Raw genomic sequence first — 21,462 nt, 5'->3', positions numbered from 1 at the left:
CCTGTCTTTAAGGACTATTTCATTCCTCTTAGTGAGTTAACAAAGAATATGGTATACCTAGAGGTAATCAGCAAAATCTAGTTAATGAACAAAAATATCTAAGGCTGAAGACATTTCTAAAATAAATAAAGCAAGCAAGGAGCATTCCCCAATTTGAACTTAGGAGCCAGAATGCACTGTGAGGTATTTAGGGAATAGCTCTTAGGGTGCTTATTGGCAGCCTGAGTTGTCATTGCAGGCATCTCAACAAAAATCGTGTGTTTTGGGTTTTTGTGTGTTTGTTTGTTTTTTAATGGCCACACCTGTGGCATATGGAAGTTCCTGGACCAAAGGTTAAATCAGAGCTGCAGCTGTGGCCTACACCACAGCCACAGCAATGTTGGATCTTTAACCCACTAAATGAGGCCAGGAATTGAGCCCATATCCCCATGGACACCATATTGGGTTCTTAACCTGCTGAGACAGAACAAGAACTTCACAACAAACATTACTGAGCATCTAGTAGATATAGAGGGCTCCTTGTCTCTAGTAAGAATGTAATCACACAATTCAGTCCTCTTCCAAAAAACCTACCTGTAGCAATAAATGCTTAAGATTAACAAAAAAAGAGAAAATAACCCATACTTTTAGAGGAAGTTTAGTTTCATAATCTACTTTGATTCAAAATATGTAAACTCACTCAGATAAGGATGGCTTTTTTCCTAATTTCTTAAATGTATATAAAATCTAAATTTATTATTAGAAGTAGAACTTTTTTTCTTTAAGAAAACCAAATTCTTTATTTTAAGCCTCCTTTGCTTACTTTCCAGATGCATTAAGATGGAATTCTTGAGCTGTGGAGAGTAAATACTGAGTGTTGTAAGATGAGTCTCACAATACTGTGAGATGAATCTACTACAAGAAAATTATGCCTGTAAAATAGTTTGTAATTAATGATTTACTTGGAGAAATGTGTTTCCACATTTATGGAAATGTTCACGAGATAAAATTTGGTATTTTACTATATTCATATATTAATATTTGTTTTCATAATGTGTAATGCAGATTGGAATTCATAGCTTGAAATCTTCATGTCATAAAATCTCCCTTTCATTGCCCATGGGAGCAAAAATATATTTAGAAAAAGTGATAAATTGATTCCTATAGTTGTCCCATAGAGTAATAAATAAAATCACTAGTACTCAAAATGTGGAATACATGTAACAAGAACTAGAGAAATAAAACTTAAATACTTTGATATTTAATATTATCTTTAAGAAAATGAGTTATAAACTATTATATTTTAAGCTATATTCTGTATATAAAGTTTTATTTATACCTAAATATCTAGTATATGCTTATAAAATGTATGTATTATATTTAAACTTCTTTTTTAAACTGAGGAAATTCAACTAAAGGAATATGAAAGGCAATGCAATTAAATTAATTGACTTAACAAATATTTATTCTGCAAGGAATCCATACGAGATATTCTTCCAATTTCTGCAGAAATGAAAGGATGGATGATGTCCCTGAATTTACACAGTTTATATTCTAATAAACTACATATAATCATGAAGCCAAATCATTTTATTATTGCTGGACATATTACCAGTTACCTGTCTCAGTCTTTGCACACTTGAACTTGGCTTTTTGTTTGTTATTATATTATCACATTTTTGCAGACTTCAAAGTTATGTTCATTGTTTTGAGATGCTCCTACCTCCTTAATTTCTGTATGCATCTACATTCAATTTTAAAATAGTTTTAATATATACTGAATATCTGATCTTTTACTCTTTGTGTGATTATTTGAATAATTACAAAGACGTGATCACATCATTATACTTAAATGTCTACTTATTAAGCATCTAATAATAATAATGCATGTCACACAGTGCTGGTCTATTATTTCAACAATAACTCACACCATTCCATTAGGTATCTAGGCTTTACTTTTGAGACATGACAGAAAAAAATCTTACAGGCACACATGGAAAAGTAATACATGATCACAGTTGAAAGTGAAGACAATCTAATCAGAAAGCTTTTACTCCTGTCAGCTAATGCTGAAGCTAAAGTTCTGAGTATGACATGCTGCAGGGCTTAAAGGAATGGTAATCAGTATTCCTCTCCTTCCTTCTCTCCCTCAACAGATTCCACCTCAACCTACTCATAATTTTCCCAAGGGCAGCAGGGTCCTCACGAGCCTCAGAAAACTCTCCTTCCTTTGTGCCCTTGTCCACATACAAGTGAACAAAGGCACTGCTTGGCATACATCAGGTCCTGGTGAGCCCAGGCCTCAGCGATGGCTGTGGTGTTGCTCAGCACGCACACAGACCACTGTACTTTGGCCAGGTATCTGCCAGGGACCACAGGGGGAGGCTGGTAATTAATGCCAACTTTGAAGCCAGTGGGTCACCATTCCACAAACTGGATGCTGCGATTGGTCTTGATGGTGGCAATGGCAGCATTGATGTCTTTGAGAACAACATTGCCACTATACAGCAGGTAGCAAGCCATGTATTCACTTGGTGAGGGCCACATTTCACTATCTGGTTGGCTGGCTCAAAACAAGCATTAGTGATTTCTGCTATAGCAAGCTGTCCATGGTAGGTTTTTCAGCAGAGATGACAGGGGCATATGTGACCACAGGGAAATGGATGTGGGGATAGGGCAACAAGCTGGTCCGGAATTCTGTCACGTCAACATTCAGGTCTCACCAAAGCTCAGAGAAGCAGTGATGGAGGACACAGTCTGGCTAATAAGGTGGTTAAGATTAGTGTAGACTGGGTGCTCAAAATTGAGGTTTCTATGACAGATGTCACAGATGGCCTCATTGTCTACAATGAACACACAATCAGAGTGCTCCAGGGTGGTGAGGATGGAGTTATAGGGCTTAATTACAGCTGTGGAAACCTGGGGGGCTGGGTAAACAGAGAATTCCAGCTTGGATTTTTTGCCTTAATTGACAAAGAGATGTTCCATCTGCAGGGAGGTAAACCCAGAACCAGTTTCCCCACCAAAGCTGTGGAAAGCCAAGAAACACTGAAGACCTATGCACTTGTCAGCCAGTTTCCCAATTCAGTCCAACACAAGATCAATGATCTCCTTGCCAATGGTGAAGTGACCTCAGGCATAGTTATTGACAGCATCTTCCTTGCCTGTGATGAGCTGCTCAGGGTGGAAGAGCTGGGAGTAGGTGCCAAAGTGTGAACTTCATCAATGATTCTGGGTTTCAGATCTACAAACACTGCCCTGGGTACATGCTGGTCAGTTGCCTGTTCTCACTGAAAAAGGTATTGAAGGAGTCATCTCTTCCCTCAATGGTCTTGTCACTTGGCATCTGGCCAGCCATTGAAGGCGGTAGAGTTCCCAGGATGCATTGTCAGTCGTGGGCACCAATGTGGCCAATGTGGATGGAGATGCACACACATGGTGGCTACTGATCAGCAAGCGAGGGCAGCAGGAGCAGATACCAAGTCCTGGTTATCATCGCTGACAAGCTAAGAGTTGAGGTGAGTAAGGCACTCTATTTATATTTATATTTCATCTATTATTTAAGAATTGGGTCTCAGCCAAGAGCTAGGGCATGTGCTAGATGGGGGGAGGGTAAAAAAACTGAAAAGATTATAAAAAAACTACCTTTGCTGATTTAACTTGGTCTATATTTGTACATTTTTTAGTAGTGTGAAATCACAAACTTTAAATGGGATTTGCAATGATGTAGCAATTTAAACTTTCCTATTTAAGTGTAATGATTTATACATTATTAATTAAACACATTATTATAAGTAATTACTAATTAATTAGGATACAAGAGGCAAGATCCACATATTCATTTCCATCCTTCTTATTCCACTTTTCATCCCCTCCCCACTACCTACTAAAACAATTTTCTCTCTTTAATCATAGTGAGGTTCCCAGTTAGAACCTAAGGATCCTAAGACAGATGGCAAAGTGATAGAAAATCAAATGCATCCTAGTTCCCAGTTGAAATGCTCACTTAACATTTTACCTCTATAATATCATTGGCTCTGACATATGACTTTTTGATTAGGCTTGTTCTATTTGGTTACACACAATTTTTGTAGAGTTAGTATGTGGAAGCTAAAAGTTGAATGTTGGAAGCCTGATTCATTTCTTCAGAGATCTGCAGCTTCTACCACTCTACTTCATCCTCAAAGAGCAACTTGTTATCTGTCTACCAAAAATGTGATCAATCTACTATACTCTGCTTATATATCGCTCCCATTTTTTATGTATTTATGTAGTTGCACAGATATAAATAATGTTAACTAGATTATGAGAAGGCAATTATGTTTAGTCTACTATCTTCAACTCAGCTTGCTAAAATGCTCATTATTTCCCATACTCTTAAAAAACATACTTACACAATTATTTTTATGTTTCCAAATTCTTTATTTTTCTTTATTATTATTATTATTATTTTTAAAATAGTATTCTTTTAAAAAATTTTTTGAATATGGTTGATTTACAATGTTGCATTAGTTTCAGGTATACAGCAAAATGAATCAATTTCATATAAATATTTTTTCATAAATATTATTATAAACTATTGAGTAGATTCCACTGTGCTATACAGTAGGTTCTTGTTATTTATTTTATACAGTGTGTATATGCTATTCTCATCCTCCCAATCCCCCCACAATTTCTTATAAAGTACCCCTAAGATTGGTTTTGAAATAGATTTGTTTCTGTTTTATAAGTTCTTTTATATCATTTTTATTAGATTCCACATGTAAGTGATACTGTATGATATTTGTCTTTCTTTGACTTACTTCACATAGTATGATAATCTCTAGGTCTATCCATGTTACACAAATGGTATTATTTCAGAATAGAAATATGTATCAGTAGAACAGAACAGAAAGCCTAGAAATAAACTCAAGCCACTATGGCCAACGAATCTATGACAAAAGCGGGAACAACATACAGTGGAGAAAAGGCAGTCTTTTCAACAAGTAGTGCTAGGAAATTAGACTGTTCTCTAACACTGTACAAAAACATAAACTCAAAATGGATTAAAGACCTAAACTTAGGGCCAAAATTATAAAACTCCTAGAGGAAACCATAGGCAGGACACTCTTTGACATAAATCTCTGCAATATCTTATTTGACTAATCTCCTAGAATAATGAAATTAAAGACAAATACAAACAAAATGGCACTTGATTAAACTTAAAAGCTTTTGCACAGAAAAGGAAACCATAAAAAAAAAAAAAGACAACTGATAGAATGGGAGAAAATCTTTGCAAATGAAGTGATCAATAAGGGATCAATCTCCAAAATATACAAACATCTCATGCAGCTTTATATTTAAAAAAGTACAACCCAATCAAAAAAAGGGAGAAGATCTAAATAGACATTTCTCCAAAGAAGATAGATGGATGACCAAAAAGCATATGAAAAGATGCTCAGCATTACTAATTATTAGAGAGATTCAAATCAAAACTACAATGAGGTATCACCTCATACGAGTCAGAATGGCCATTATCAAAAAGTCTACAAACAATAAATTCTGGAAAGGGTGTAGAGAAAATGGAGTCCTCCTACACTGTTGGTGGGAATGTAAATTGGTGCAACCACTATGGAAAACAGTATGGACGTCCTTTAAAAAACTAAATATTGAGTTAGCATGTGATCCAGCAATCCTACTCCTAGGCTTCAATACTGAGAAGATACATGCACCTCAATATTCATTGTAGCACTTTTATCAATAGCCAAGACTTGGAAGCAACCCAAATGTCTATTGACAGATGAATGGACAAAGATATGGTACATGTATACCACGGAAAATTACTAAGCCTGACACAATTATTTTATTGTATAAATGCATGCATATCATTACATAATACATACTATTTTTGTTTTTTATAATTTTCACTATTTAAATTTTCTATGGCTCTTTTCTCCCCTTTTCCCTTACTCCCATAGAAAAGCTCACTCACACCCAAAAATACACAGTGATGTAATCCATATAGGCATATTTTATTATGTATCTTTCACTATGATTGAATAATTATATATTATGTACTATTTTATATACCTGTGTAAATACATATACCTATGCATATGTAATGCATTGTTATATATAATTATGTATACATTACACTAAATATTATAATTGTGTAAAAAGTGGGATTGTTGTCAACACAGTTATCTTCATTTTTAATTCAATCATAGCATGCTATTATTTCAAGCCACTTGGCACATATCCAATTTACCTTTATTGATGCCTAATATTCTAATGTATGTTTATACCATATACTGTAATTAAATAAATATTCCATTATTAATATAAATCCACTTTATTTCAGGATTCTCTGAAACTCCAAACAGTGGTATCAGAACATAATTTCTTCCTATCCTTATAGACTAGTACTTTTGTATCTGTGGGACAGATTACCAAGAATGTACCTGATGGGTTAAACCAAGTGTTTCTATTAATGTATTTTCCAAATGCTTTGCTAAAAAGATGTAACAGCTTATATTAACATGAGTAATTTGTCATTCTGATTACTAATATCTGATAGCTCATTGATACTTTATTTTGCATTACCCTAAAAGCTAATATGTTTAAGGCATCTTTTCATAGCATTTGTTCTTCTATGAATTGTTCTTTTCAGATACTTTGTATGTTTTCTATTATTTAGCACTCTTGTCATTGATCAAGTACTATTATAGAGATAATAACAGGATCTTCAGCAATGAAAAATTTTTATAATTTATTGTCTGCCTATGTTGTCTATTCAGACCTTTTGTTTGCCATGCTTATATTTTATTAATCAAGTATGCTTATTTTCTTTTTTAGCTTCTGAGTTTCCAGTCTTGGTGAGAATATCCTCTCCAGTGCTTTTGCCACTTATGTAGTTTTGTTATTTTCCTTTTTTAGTATTATTTACATTTAAGCATTTAATTTGTATGTAATTCATTTTCATGGACAATGCAATTATTAGTATGATTTTTTTCATCTTAATGAATATAAATTTACATCTTTACCTGTTTTTAAGAATAGAAATTTTTCGAACTGACTTTGTCGTATATTAATTAACTAAAAACATACTGAGCTATCGTTTTAGATTTCTTATCATGTTCAATTTTTTTTGGGGGGGCAATATAATTGCTAGATTTAATGTTAAGTTCCAACACTGGGAAGAAAAATGCCCTCAACTATTTGGCGTGGCTTTATTGAGGACATTTATTCTCCCATAACAATATTAAAATAATTTTATTCAATTAAAATCAATAACAACTCTCCTGGGATTTTAACTGGAATTGCTTATTATGCTCTTTTACTATAAACAAATTTTTAAATAATAATGTGTTTATATATAAGAACATAAATATGGAATTCCCATCGTGGCTCAGTGGTTAATGAATCCTACTAGGAACCATGAGGTTGAGGCTTTGATCCCTGACCTTGCTCAGTGGGTTAAGGATCTGACGTTGCTGTGAGCTATGGTGTAGGTTGTAGACATGGCTCGGATCCCGCATTGCTGTGTGGCTCTGGAGTAGGCCGGAGGGTACAGATCTGATTCGACCCCTAGCCTGGGAACCTCTGTATGCCACAGGAGCGGCCCTAGAAAAAGCAAAAAAACAAACAAACAAGCAAGAAAGCATAAATATTATTTACATTGCTCAGACTTCAATTTACATTTTTTTCCTTTGTCTTTTTAGGGCCACATCCATGGCATATGGAAGTTATGAGGCTAGGGGTCGAATCAGAGCACAGCTGCTGGCCTACGCCACAGCCACAGCAACAGCAACATGGGATCCGAGCCACATCTGAGACCTACACCACAGCTCATGGCAATGCCGGATCCTTAACCCACTTAGGAAGGCCAGGGATCCAACCCATGTCCTCATAAATACTAGTCAGTTTCGTTAAGCAGTGAGCTACAACAGGAACTCTCAATTTACATTCACTAGATTTTATGTATGTTATATTCTTTTATTGCAATCCTTTTATTCAATCCTTGAATCACTGGTATAAACCCCAATTTATCATGGTTCGATTCTATGTTCATCATTAATATTGACCTGTAATTTTCTTTTATTGTGGGATGTCTTTGTGTGGTTTTGGTATCAGGGTGATGCTGACCTCATAGAATGAGTTTGGAAATTGTACTTCCTCTGAAATATTTTCTGAATATTGTGAAAAGTATAGATGTTAACTCTTCTTTAAATGTTTGTTAACTCTTCTTTAAATGTTTGATAGAATTTACTTGTGAAGCCATCTCATCCTGAATTTTTGTTTGTTAGAAGCTTTTTTTTTTCTTCTTTTTTTAAATCACTGATTCAAATTCAATCCTGGTAACTGGTCTGTTTATATTGTTCATTGCTTCCTGGTTCAATCTTAGGAGTTGTGCATTTCTAGTAATTTGTTCATTTCTTCTAGGTTGTCCATTTTAGGTGTATATTTCTTTATATTAATCTCTTCTGATACTTTGCACTTCTGTGGTGTCAGTTGTAACTTCTCCATTTTCATTTCTGTTTCTATTGATCCAGGTCCTCTGTTTTCCTTGATGAGTCTGACTAAAGATTTATCAGTTTTGATTATCTCTTAATTTCATTGATCTTTTCTGGATTTTTTTTTTTTTTTTTCCTTCTTAGGGCCATACCTGAGGCATATGGAAGTTCCCAGGCTAGGGGTTGAATTTGAACTGCAACTACCAGCCTATACCACAGTCACAGCAATGCCAGCTCTGAGCCACACCTGCAAACTATGCCACAGCTCACATCAACACTGGATCTTTAGCCACTGAGCTGAGTCCAGAGAATGAACCTGCATCCTTATGGATACTAGTCAGGTTCTTAACCTGCTGAGCCATAATGAGAACTCCAGATATTTTCTATTTTTTAGTCTCAATTTAATTTATTTCTCCTCTGATCTTTATGTTTTCTTTCCTTCTACAAACTTTTGGTTTTGTTTGTTCTTCTTTTACTAATTCCTTTAGTTGTAAGGTTAGGTTGTTTATTTGAGATTTTTCTTGTTTCCTGTGGGGGAATATCTTTTTAAATATGTAGACTGGGCATGTTATGTGAAAGGGAAAAAATAGATATTCCCAAACTATGGGGACTAGCTGACTGCAAGAATGTAGTTAACATTAATGAAATGGGGCAAGATGCAATATGAGCAAGTTTCAGGTTGAACTCATGATTTTGAGATATTTTGTCAAAGAATCTTGGCAAAGTTACAAGTTAAACATTTTCCTCAATGAATACAGGACTACCTTCCGGTAAATGACAGTAAGATGTAAAATTGTACAAATCTGTTGATGTTTACATTATATGTAGTCAGAGTCTATATTCAAATTATTATCAATGCACAAATTCTCACTCTCACCAGTGGTTAACAAGACACTCAGAATTTGTGGAGGATGAGAAAATAATTTAGGTTGAACGGGCCTGTCATGTACACTGTAATACATTTAGTAGCTTTCCATATTGCATATGAAGAAAAGTATGTATTCATGCAGAACAAATTGAGATGAGTCAAGTTAACTGCTGAGATACAGTGAAAGACTTGATAGATAGTACACTGCTAAGGACACTTAAATGTTATGCATATTGATTCTTATAGGGACATTTTTTCCCTCAGAATCTAAATCAAATTCATATTAATTTCATTAAAAGGAGAATATTTAATGTCATTTAAAATTCAGAAATAATCATTATAAGTTATCATTAGAAATGAGAACTTATACATTTTGAAATATATATTAAATTTTCAATTTATCGTTTTGAATAATCAAGTGTTATTTAAGTAATTGGCTTAATATCGAAAGACATTAGTGGAAGTGGAAAGAGGCTGTAAGTTCTGTGCGCCTTGGATATTCCATTTATAATTGAATGCAACATATTGGAAATAATGCTTAGTATGCATAATCTGGATCATATGTATTTAAAATTTTATTTTGTATCTCATTTCCTCAGTGGATGAAAATTCACTCTTCAAATAAGTTTGTAGCCATTAGTTGATAAGATAATAAATACAGTAGGTTATTGGGAGAAATAATAATTACATTTGAAATATAAACATTATATTTCAAATAAAATATATGCAAGTACCTTTTTTCACCAACTTTTAAAGTGTACAGTAATTACAGGAAAAAAATTAAAAAGTCACCTACTGTTACATGTTTTCTTTAAAATGAAGCAAGAACTTAATGCAATTTTTAAAGTAGTATGAGTGTATCATCTTTGAACTAGATCAAACATGGGAGCTGAAATAGCTAAAAGGCAGAAACAATATTTGCTTAATAAAATGTCTAAAGAAGGTGAGAAAAAGAAAAGCCTTGTGATAAGCAACATGTAGCAAAAACTTGAAGGAATCATAGAATTGTCATTGCTTAACCTATGAGAATTTCCAACAACAGCAAGGATCTGTGAATGCTTTAGAAAGAAAAGCTATTCAAATGCGGTTTAACAAAAAAATCAGTGATTAAGTTATAAACCAACAGTATCAAGAACAACGGTATATTTACATTAGAAAACACACATTCTTTTATAGATAAATCTATCTATATACCTCTCTACCTATTAAAAATCTTTGAAGTACAAGATTTTCCCATTTATGTTAAAGTGCACAGTTTTGGATTAACATATGTTATGTAATATTGAACTACAGTATAGTGTATATTATACTACATAGTATCGAATTATAAAAATATTCAGATATTCCTATCTATTGTTTGATGATATGGCTTGGAGGACTGTAAAATCAAATAAATCATTATCATTGTCATTGTGGTCTAATTCCAAATTAAGTTCTGTGGCAAGATGAATAAAAATCTTGAAAATTAAATCTACTGAACTGATTGGGAAGGCAAAAACTTACAAATATATACATTATTATCTGAGAGTAATGCTGTGAGTTATGAATACTTTTATGTATGTCTCTGAATTTAGTAAATTACTGTAACAGATCCTAAGAGAATTTTTTTAAAAATTAGTTATTTCTAACTTGGGCTAAGCCCTCAGAAAAGTCTTTCCTCAGTAGTACAGAGTAACTCTAGACTGAGCACTGTTCCAGACCCATTTAACAAATCATAAAACCGCACACACATATATGAAACTCTTTCCAAGTAACTAACTGCAACCCAGAGTAAAGCTCAAGATTTAGGATAATATCCAGCTCTCCACTAGGTAAAATTCCCAAAGTCTGATTTTCAGTCAAGAATTACCAGGTACCTGAGGAGGCAGAAAGCATGATTCTTTTTTTTTTTTTTAAGTTTTGTTGATATATAGTTAATTTACAAGGCTGTGATAATTTCTGCTGTGCAACCAAGTGACCCAGTCATACATATGCACATATCCATAGAAAAGCATGTTTCTTAATGAGAATAGTCAGCCTTCAAATCCTTAGGCAACAAAAGAAGCCCCGTCCCCTTTTCTCCCCTTCCTGATAGAGTCTTACCTAACATATAACAAGAGGAAGGGAGGTGTACATTTAAAATCTATCTCAGAACTATAATTATATACAAAAGATATAATAAGATTCTGCAAGATCCTGTTTTATATTGGTAAAATTATAGTAAATACATGAGAGAACTGATTCTGAGAGCACTAAACCAAGGAGGGAGAAACGTAATTTAGATTAAGCCACAGATACTGGTACCCCTTACAAGGATTTCATCTTCAGTGGATTTAATTGTTTTCTGTTAATTAACTGAAACCAGAACCAAATTATCACTTTGTTAAATTATTTTAAGACAAGAGGAATTTAAAAATATGAAACATTTAATCCCCAAATTTTCATAGATAGGGACATAAAATATATATTATGTCAACCCCATAACTAACTCCAAAAGATTTAGAGTAAAATGCATCCACCAAGGTATTGCAGAAGAATACATTGATGAGGAAGTGTGCTTACCTCTGAAAATAAATATAGTAGTTCTCTGCAGGCAAGGGAGATGCTGCTATTTGAAAGATTTGCGTGGTTTTAATGAGGGTGATTGACTCCCTAATGACAGAGATGTTAGGCCTGGCCATTTCTCCAGACAGCAGGTCATCACATGGTTTAATAAGTTTTAATAAGGAGGAACACTTGGCATGGTCTCACAGATTATGTAAGACTGACATTGGCAAACTTAATAAATTCCTCTCAGATCTATAGTAGGGAAGGAAGGAAGGAGGGAAGGAAAGAAGGAAGGAAGGAATGAACAAAGGGTGGGAGGGAGAGATGGAGGAAGGAAGAAAGGAAGGAAGTTTATGCCAAATGGAGTCAAGTCACAGCCTTTAACTGAATCCCAATATTGTGTCATATTACAAACCCAGAGCTCTTTGAAGGAAGGAAAGGCCATAATTTTTTTTAATAAATTTTATTGGAGTTTAGTTGACTTACAAAATTGTGTTAGTTTCACGTGTACACAAACTTCTGAGGAAAAAACATGCAGTAACACCATGAGAACAAGGGTCTTCCTCCTACCTCCTAACTTTCTCCAAAGGATACTGTGGCATCCATTGGAGTAAGTGCTTAGAGAAACTGGCCTTTATAACTTCCTTTTGAAAGAAGTCTTTATATGAACTTTGGGTAGCCAAGGTTCCGGACGATGTCAGATATATAAACAGCTCAAATTTTTTGCAACCTTCTAGTACTATCTAATGCTATTATAATATTTATAAGTAAATGTGTGTATATATATGTGTATATATTTGTATATGTTATGTATATGTATATAAAGCTAATAGTTATAAATATATATGTTAACTTGCTCCTAGGAAACAGTAAGGTTGAAAGTCACATTTTAGTCATTTATGAATTGTGCTAGGCAAAGTCGTTCTAAAGTTTTTTTTTTTTTTTTTTTTTTTGGTCTTTTTAGGGCTGTACCTTCAGCAATATAGAGGTTCCCAGGCTAGGGGTCAAATTGGAGCTACAGCTGCTGGCCTACACCACAGCCACAGCAATGTGGGATCTGAACCGTGTCTGTGATCTACACCATGGCTCACAGCAATGTTGGATCCTTAACCCACTGAGTAAGGCCAGGAATTGAACCTGCGTCCTCATGGATGCTAGTCAGATTCGTTTCTGCTGAACCATGATGGAAACTTCCTAGAGTTGATGATTGTAGCAGCAATTTCCTGATTAAGCAAAAGTCTTTTTTTTTTTTTTTTTTTTCCTAACTTTCCACATTGGCATTATTCAAGATGCAGAAGCTATAGCGGCTTCTTTTTTTTGTTTTGTTTTGTTTTGTTTTTGGCATATAGTGTTTAGTTTTCGAGACAGTTTCTGATCATGGTAGGAAGAGGAGCGCCCTTGCTGGTGCATTCCATGCATGACTCTGTAAGTCACCTTTTTCTTCTTCTTCTTCAATCTAGACCCACAACATATGGCATTTCTTGGGCCAGTGGTGGAATCTAAGCTACAGCTACAACCTACCCCACAGCTATAGCAACATCACCCATTGTGCCATTGTGAGAACTATCTGGGATTTATCTTTAATGTTCATCTTACCATTTCTTCAGGCTTCCTAATGAATCTGTTAGCTAGAGCTTCCCAAGTAATGGGGGAAGCAGTGGCCCACACACTGTTATGCTCATATATTTCCTGAAAGTATTTTGAAAAATCATGTATCCCTTTACACTTTTAAGTTAACAGGTGAAATATTTCATGGGAAAATAGAATTGCCAAAATATATACTTTCCAGTGTCATGTAAATACTGATATTTTTAGATAAAACTGTTACATCACTCTTTTAAACATTTTCAACATAATCGAAATACATATCAACTAGATACTCATCATCCATTTACCAGAAAAAACAAGTAAGTCATTTAGTTTAAAAAATGTGTTAGTGGAGTTCCCATCATGGTGCAGTGGTTAGCGAATCTGACTAGGAACCACGAGGTTGCGGGTTCGATCCCTGCCCTTGCTCAGTGGGTTAATGATCCGGCGTTGCTGTGAGCTGTGGTGTAGGTCGCAGATGTGGCTCAGATCCCGCGTTGCTGTGGCTCTGGCGTGGGCCGGCGGCTACATCTCCGATTTGACCCCTAGCCTGGGCACCTCCATGTGTCACGGGAGCAGCCCAAGAAATGGCAAAAAGACAAAAAAAAAAAAATGTGTTAGTGTGCCCTGTGTATGTTATGTGTTTGTGTGTTACACATACATTATGGATGCCTTGTATACCTATTGCTCTCATTCTTTGGGGACCTGATTTGGGCCCAGGGGAAGCAGATCAGAATCACGGAGACAGGTTTCCTTGGGCTTGAAAAGAAAGACCTGAATATTCCATGAGCTGTGAAGACCTGGGATCCATGTGAGAACTGATAGAAACCATTTAATTAAATGTAATCAATATCTTTCTGCTAAAACTAGTTAGAATTTTTTTTTTTTTTTTTAATCTGACAAGCCATCAGTACAGTAGCAGTTCCTGGAATATCCCTGTTGTAATCTGGCTTTCCTAGACATTAAGGCAGGGAACTTTGTGGTATTGCTTCATCAGGGAACACAGATCTCGGGAGTTCCCATCATGAATCAGTGGTTAACAAACTAACCACTAACCATGAGGGTGTGGGTTTGATCCCTGGCCTGCTCAGTGGGTTAAGGATCCGGCATTGCAATGAACTATGGTGTAGGTTGTAGACACAGCTCAGATCCACCATTGCTGTGGCTGTGTTGTAGGCCTGGCAGCTACAGAACAATTCGACCACTAGCCTGTGAACCTCCATATGCCACCTGTGCAGCCCTGAGGGAAAAAAGAAAAAAAGGAACACAGATCTCAGGGGCAGGGCATAGTGAGGAAGGGAGAGGGAGGTATGAGGATTTGTTACTAAGCTACTCTACATCAAATGTGACTGTAACAAGTAGCTTGTCAGACCATTATGTTCCTTCCTCTAAGGAGCACATGTCAGAATTTGTAGTAATACGTACATTTGTAAAAATATTTAATATAAATCTCATCTAATTTTATTATTCTTGAGAATATAGATAATGTCTGTAATAATATACTCTCCATACCAAGAACTCTGTACAGAATTTAATACATGCATTTAAGGAATATGTGTTAAATTATTAAATGAATTATTTTTACAATGACCTCATTTTACTGATATTTTTACAGTGACCTCAGTCTTTATAAAGAGAAGCAAAGATAGGTATAAAATATATTTATGTAAGATAAATTGAATATCTTCATTCTATGGAGATTTTCAGGATAATTTGCTATAAATTTACTAAATAGATTCATCATTTACAAGTAAATTTTGACAATTACATAGGGACTTTTGTTATCCTACAAGTTTTATTCCCCACGCAAGCATCCAAAAGCCATCAGTATGTCAATAAACATGGTAACAAACAATTTTCTAAATTTTTGTCAAAGGTTATTGCTGATACTTTTTCAAGTACAAAGTATAGAACTGACATACAAGAGAATAAAATGTTAATTTATTTTCTTTTCCATAGTAAATATTATTAGAATTAATTACTTAACCACATTTGAAATAATGGCAAAATTGTCTTTGTAATCAGTAAATAAATCTTAATGTGGGAAATATTATCTACAAATAATATGGAAAATTATTTATAGAATATTTGTGAGGTATATATATGCAATTATCAGGGTCCTGAGTTGGAATCCTTGTTCTAAAACTTAGTTACTTCATTTTAATCAGTCTTATTAGCTCTCTGATAATTTTTTTTCAATATAGTATAAAGTATATTTGCCATATAGTTTAAACATAACGTTATTCTATGCACCAAAGGAAAAAAAAAAATCTCAGTGATTAGTCAAGGGCATTCCATTAATTGTAACATAAATCCTAATTTCAGAGAAGCTAAAATAAAAAAGAAAAACATAATTAATTGACTTAAAATTGATGAAGTAGAATGGACTTTTGTGAAAATTAAATGAGATAATAAATTCACAATTCCTAACACCAGCCTTAGATATCAGAGCTCAGTTATAGTAGCAACAAAAAAAAACCCCTGGAAATCTATATTGTCTTTAAAATAGGTGGGAAATGTAATACAATCCAAGTTTTTTTTTTCTGTTATTGTTCTATATCACGTTTTTCAAAGGTTTTCTTTTTAATTGAGTATAGCAAGCACCGGTATAATCGCTTTTGTTGTTGAGCATTTAATTTCTTTTGTCCTTTCCAATTCATTTCTTTGGTTTCAAAATTCAACTGTAGTACTTTTGACTTAACAATAAAGGGAAATAAAAAAATGACTAAATTGAAAGCATTCTCTAAATAGGTTTGCAATCCAGAAGTGTCTGCCTTAGTTTGATGTATAAGTTTATTCATTATGTTGAAACATTCTTGCATGTTTAAATAGATCATCCTTGCTCTAACTCTTGATTCTTGCTTGTCATTTATACATATAACCATCTATCATATTTTTCAAATTACTTCTAGGATTCAATCATGGGTCACAATCTTACTTTGATGATCACATGTACATTTTCTAGATACATGCATTTTTGAAAATCAGCCAGCTTCCAAATTAAAAAAAAAAAAAAACACTGTATATAATGTTGTGAAGTGTAGTTGTCTGGTTTTATAAATCAAGTAGGTTTTAACTCATTGTAACAGCATAGGCTGAAAGAATTTCCTACATTATAATAAATTACTTTGTTTAAATGAGATCTTTTTTGGTAATATATGAAATGTCTAAACATTTTTTTCTGAATTAGCAATAAAACTAGATAGATCTCTGGTTCCTTTGGTAGTCAAAAATAATAACCTCTTTTGCTAAAATAATAATTGGTTTTACTTTTACTAATGTTACGTTTTATGTTAGCCTAGACACCTTCCTGACATAGGTCAATTCTTAATCATCTCCTCCTACTTTTTCACTTACTAGTCTCCTCTCCTCTAACTGTAAAAAGTGAATAAAAAATTTTAAGTCTTTTATTAAAAAGAAAACTGTGCAGAATAATATACATTACGTCCTAATACGACTTCTCTACTAACAACAGAAATATCTTTGCAACTGTCATGATAAAAGTGCTAGCCTTTATTGGAGTTATTAAAATTTTTGATTACTTCATGTTTATATACTTAAGGAAATAATGACTGCTTTTGATAAAATCTTGAGTAATAACATCAAAATGAAAAAGTTCTGTGAGTTGAATGATCTAATTGAAAACTTTGTGCTACTATTACCAGACTCTAACCCTTGCTATAACCATATCAAAATGTGTTAATACACATATAAAAACGCATACACCCATACACACTTGCTAAAATATTCACATAAATGAGCAAAATCAGGATCCTTATATTTTTAGAATATCTACATATTCAGCAGGAATTATCTCAGAATAAATATTCGAAACATCCCCCTTGAGAATGATGGATTCAAATATTGTCTTCAAGTTTCCATCATCCCTTTCTTCCTTGTCAAAAGAACCCTACACGCATTTTTTTAGCCAGGCGCAGAAACCCTTTAAATACTTTCTGTCCCAGTCTCCTTTGTAGATAGAAATGGATAAATGAATTCTTTGAGCAGAGATGTTGAAGGGACATCAAAGGATTGTCCTTATATTGAGAAGGATGGTGTATTTTTCCCTTTGTTTTCTCCTTCTTGCGTATAGAATATGGAGATCTGGAGTTGGAGCAACACTTATGGACTGCAGGCTGACTATGGAGGATCAGTAAGATATAATGCCCAGGGACTCTAATACTGTACCCACAGCAACAATGGGCTATTTCATATCTAGAGATAGAAGTGAACTGTTTTTTGCTTGTTTGTTTTTTCTGCTAAGCTTTCTTTATTTTTTCTTTCATATACCAATATCTCCTGATATTGATAGACAGGGTAACAGCTCTTTTCATGTTACAGGCAAATTTTATTAATTGGACAATTAGAATTCCTTGAATCACATTACCTTTTGTCCAATATTCTACCCCCACATTTTGGTTCTTTAAAATCTAGAATCTACTCGGTTTTGCCTAGGATACTGAAAGCCACAAAGGGTACTGCTCCTACTCTGAAAACAAATCAACCAAAACCCAGCCAAAACACAAAATCTTGTGTTTATTGTAACATTCCTTATAACTATAAAGGAACCAAGGTGGCAGGATGACCAAATAGCCTGAAATATAAGAAGAAATTGATACCTCCAGGTAGAGATATGACCTGAGATATTATCTTACCCATGGCAGAGCATAAGAGGACTAGACACTTGAAATTATGTAAGTGAGCAGAAGATTACTAAATCCCCTATTTTAGTGAATGGTTAAAGTGTGGGTAGCCATGACAGGGACAGAAATTCTACAGAATAGAATTCAATAACAGAGATATTTCCAAATATTAGGAAATTAAATAATATTGTTGTAAAAATCAAGGGCCAAAGACAAAGTCACGCAATAAATAAAATATTTTTGAATTGAAATCAAATTAAATCCAGTATATCAAAACTTGTAGGCTATAGCTGAAGCAACACTTAAAGGGAAATTTATAGCATTAACTAAACTCACAAAAGAAAAAAGGTCTTAAATTAATGACCTAACTTTCTACCTTTAGATCCTAGAAAAAGAAAAGTATACCCAAAGCAATTGGAAAGAAATGAATAGTGAAGATAAGAGAATGAAATTGAAGCGGAGAAGTGATAGAGAAAATTAATGAATATGAAAATTGGTTATTTCCTTTTTTTTTTTTTTTTTTTTTTTGCTTTTTAGAGCCTCACTTGAGGCATATGGAATTTGCCAGGCTTCTACACCACAGCCTCGGCAGAGCAAATTTGAGCTGCCTCTGCCACCTACACTGCAGCTCATGGAAATGCCAGTTCGTTAACCCACTGAGCGAGGCCAGGGATTCAACCCACATGCTTATAGATACTACTCGGATTCATTTCTGCTGAGCCATGACAGGAACTCCCAAAGTTGATTATTTATTAAAACAATAAACTGCTATGAACATTCATGCGTAAGTTTTTGTTTATATATATGCATTTATTTCTCTTGGTAAATAGCAGGAGTGAAATAACTGAGTCCTATGCTAGAAATATGTTTAACTTTTTAACTCATGTTTTCCAAAGTGATTTTACTATCTTGCATACCCACTGAGAGTTCTAGTCATGCTATATCTTCACCAACTTAGTATGATTGGTCCTATTTTTTTTTTCATTTTTTTTTTTTTTTATCTTTTTAGGGCCACACCTGTGGCATACGGAGGTTCCCAGGCTAGAGATCCAAGGCGTGTCTGTGACCTCCACCACAGTAGCAATGCTGGACCCTTAACCCACTGAGCGAGGTCAGGGGTCCTCATGGATGCTAGTTGGTTTCATTACCCACTGAGCCACAATGGGAACCCCAGGTCTTAATTTTTTTTATATAATGATTTTTATTTTTTCTGTTATAACTGGTTTACAGTGTTCTATCAAATTTCTACCGTGTAGCATGGTGACCAGTTACACATACATGTATACATTCTTTTTTCCCACATTATCATGCTCCATCATAAGTGATTAGACATAGGTCCCAGTGATATACAGCAAGATCTCATTGCTAATCCATTCCAAAGGCAATAGTCTGATTCTGTTAACCCCAGGTTCACATTCTAATTGGGGTATAATAGCATCAGATTTGGGGTTACTTAACATTTTCCTAATAACTAATAAAATAACGTGGGAAGTGTGCCCTTCTCTTCTACTTTTAAGTGCTTATTTGTCATTGACATATTTTTTACAATGAGATGTCTTCAAAATTTGCCCTTTTTTAAATTAGGTTTTTCTTTATCATTGTTGAGCTTTGAGATTTCCTTAGTTTGGATAAAATCCTTTATCAAGTATGTGATTCACAGATAAAATATCTGAGTCTATAGCTTATCTTTTAATTCTCCTAGCAGTACCTTTTAAAAAATAATAGTTTTTAATTTTTATGAAGCTCAATTTATTTATTTTTAGGGTTTTTACTTTTAGTGTCATATCATTATTTACATTGCAGTTATTGGTGAAATCTCTAAAATTTTGCCATTGTTTTACTCTGAATTTTAATTTTTCACAGGCAAGCACATAAATGGGTAAAACTTATGTTTTTATGGCAGATCCTATGATTTAACCTCTTAATCACATTTCAATCCCTCAAATATTACAGCACCAGTATTTTCTTAACTGATATCTTTTTTCCCCTAATCATACTCCAACCAATCAACCCTCAAACATTAACAAATCTCCAACTTTCCAAAAAAAAAAATACCTTCCCTAAATCAAATCTAGTATAATGTTTGCCCCTAAAAATTTCTCCTCTCGGCCAGATTGCTTATAAGCTAAAACTGAAACTTCATGTACTAAATACATGAAAACTATATTTCTCTATGGAAGAGGACCCATTTAATATGCATCACACATTTCCAGGATACCTTTCTTTATTGAAGAGTCTGGACTTTAAAAATACTCTTGGGGAATTCTCATAGTGGCTCAGTGGAAACAAATTCTACTTGTATCCATAAGGATGTGGGTTCAATCCCTGGCTTTGCTCAGTGGGCTGGGGATTTGGCATTGCCATGAGCTCTGGTGTAGGTCACAGATATGGCTTGGATCTGCTTTTCTGTGGCTGTGGTGTAGGCCAGCGCCTACAGCTCTGATTTGATCCCTAGCCTGGGACTTCCATATGCTGCAGGTACAACTCTAACTAAAAAAAAAAAAAAAAAAAAAAAAAACTCTCAAAATCTGGATTCTGGATTGTAGTTCTGCTTTTCCATTTATCCATTTCATATTGGAACGTAGAAGATTGATGGATACCATTCCCTTACTGCTGCTCCAGTTGGCAGTGATGGTCAAGGGGCAGTTGTGATAATCCTTGGACTTAATCTTGCCAAGCTTAGCCACCAGCTTCATGACTATGGCAATTGCAGTTGTTGTTTCAACTAGAGAGCATTTTCATATGCACTATCAAATGTTGTTTGGGTGACAACTGGTGGTTATGCAATGGTGGGAGCCATTATAGTTTCTGGTCTCTCCATCTCAGCTATATTGCAATGGTTGTTTTTATACTCAAAATCTCTAAGTTAGACTCAACTCATGTCCCTCATCCTTTCAATTTTGCTTGCACCTAATTCTATATAATAAATCCATTTTTCTTTAAAACACCTTAAGAAATCTTTATTAACTTCAGCAATTTTGTTTCGGAAGTTGGGGCAGACATTGCTTATTTGACTTGAGTGAACATGTGAACATTGAATAACAATCCTGAAACTACTGGAAAACAAGATACTGGTAGTCTATGGCACAAGCAGAAAGTTATGGAATTATTCAATGGCAGTCACCTGCTACAAAGTGCTTATTAAAGACAAGTTTTGGCATACCTAGTATCTGTTTCAAAAGGTTGTTATGGAAAAATAAGGAATATAAATACCCTAGTATGGTCCAGGGCTCTTGAGTGCAAAGGAGAGTATTAAAAAAAAAAAAAAATGGCAAGCTCAGGATTTTACACTTTTGACTCAGGATGGGATCAAAGTAGCTTCTGTGATTTCCCCAGAATTACTTCCCATTTCACTATGGTTTTATGT

General features: G+C 34.3%; 1 pseudogene; it reads right to left on the bottom strand.

Annotated features, from left to right (window-relative positions):
• LOC100155859 lies at positions 2,101–3,325 on the bottom strand (annotated as a pseudogene).

Source organism: Sus scrofa, chromosome 11, assembly GCF_000003025.6.
Source record: "Sus scrofa isolate TJ Tabasco breed Duroc chromosome 11, Sscrofa11.1, whole genome shotgun sequence".
Taxonomy (NCBI): domain Eukaryota; kingdom Metazoa; phylum Chordata; class Mammalia; order Artiodactyla; family Suidae; genus Sus; species Sus scrofa.
The sequence above is the reverse complement of the archived record's forward strand: the minus strand, read 5'-3'. Positions and strand labels throughout refer to the sequence as shown.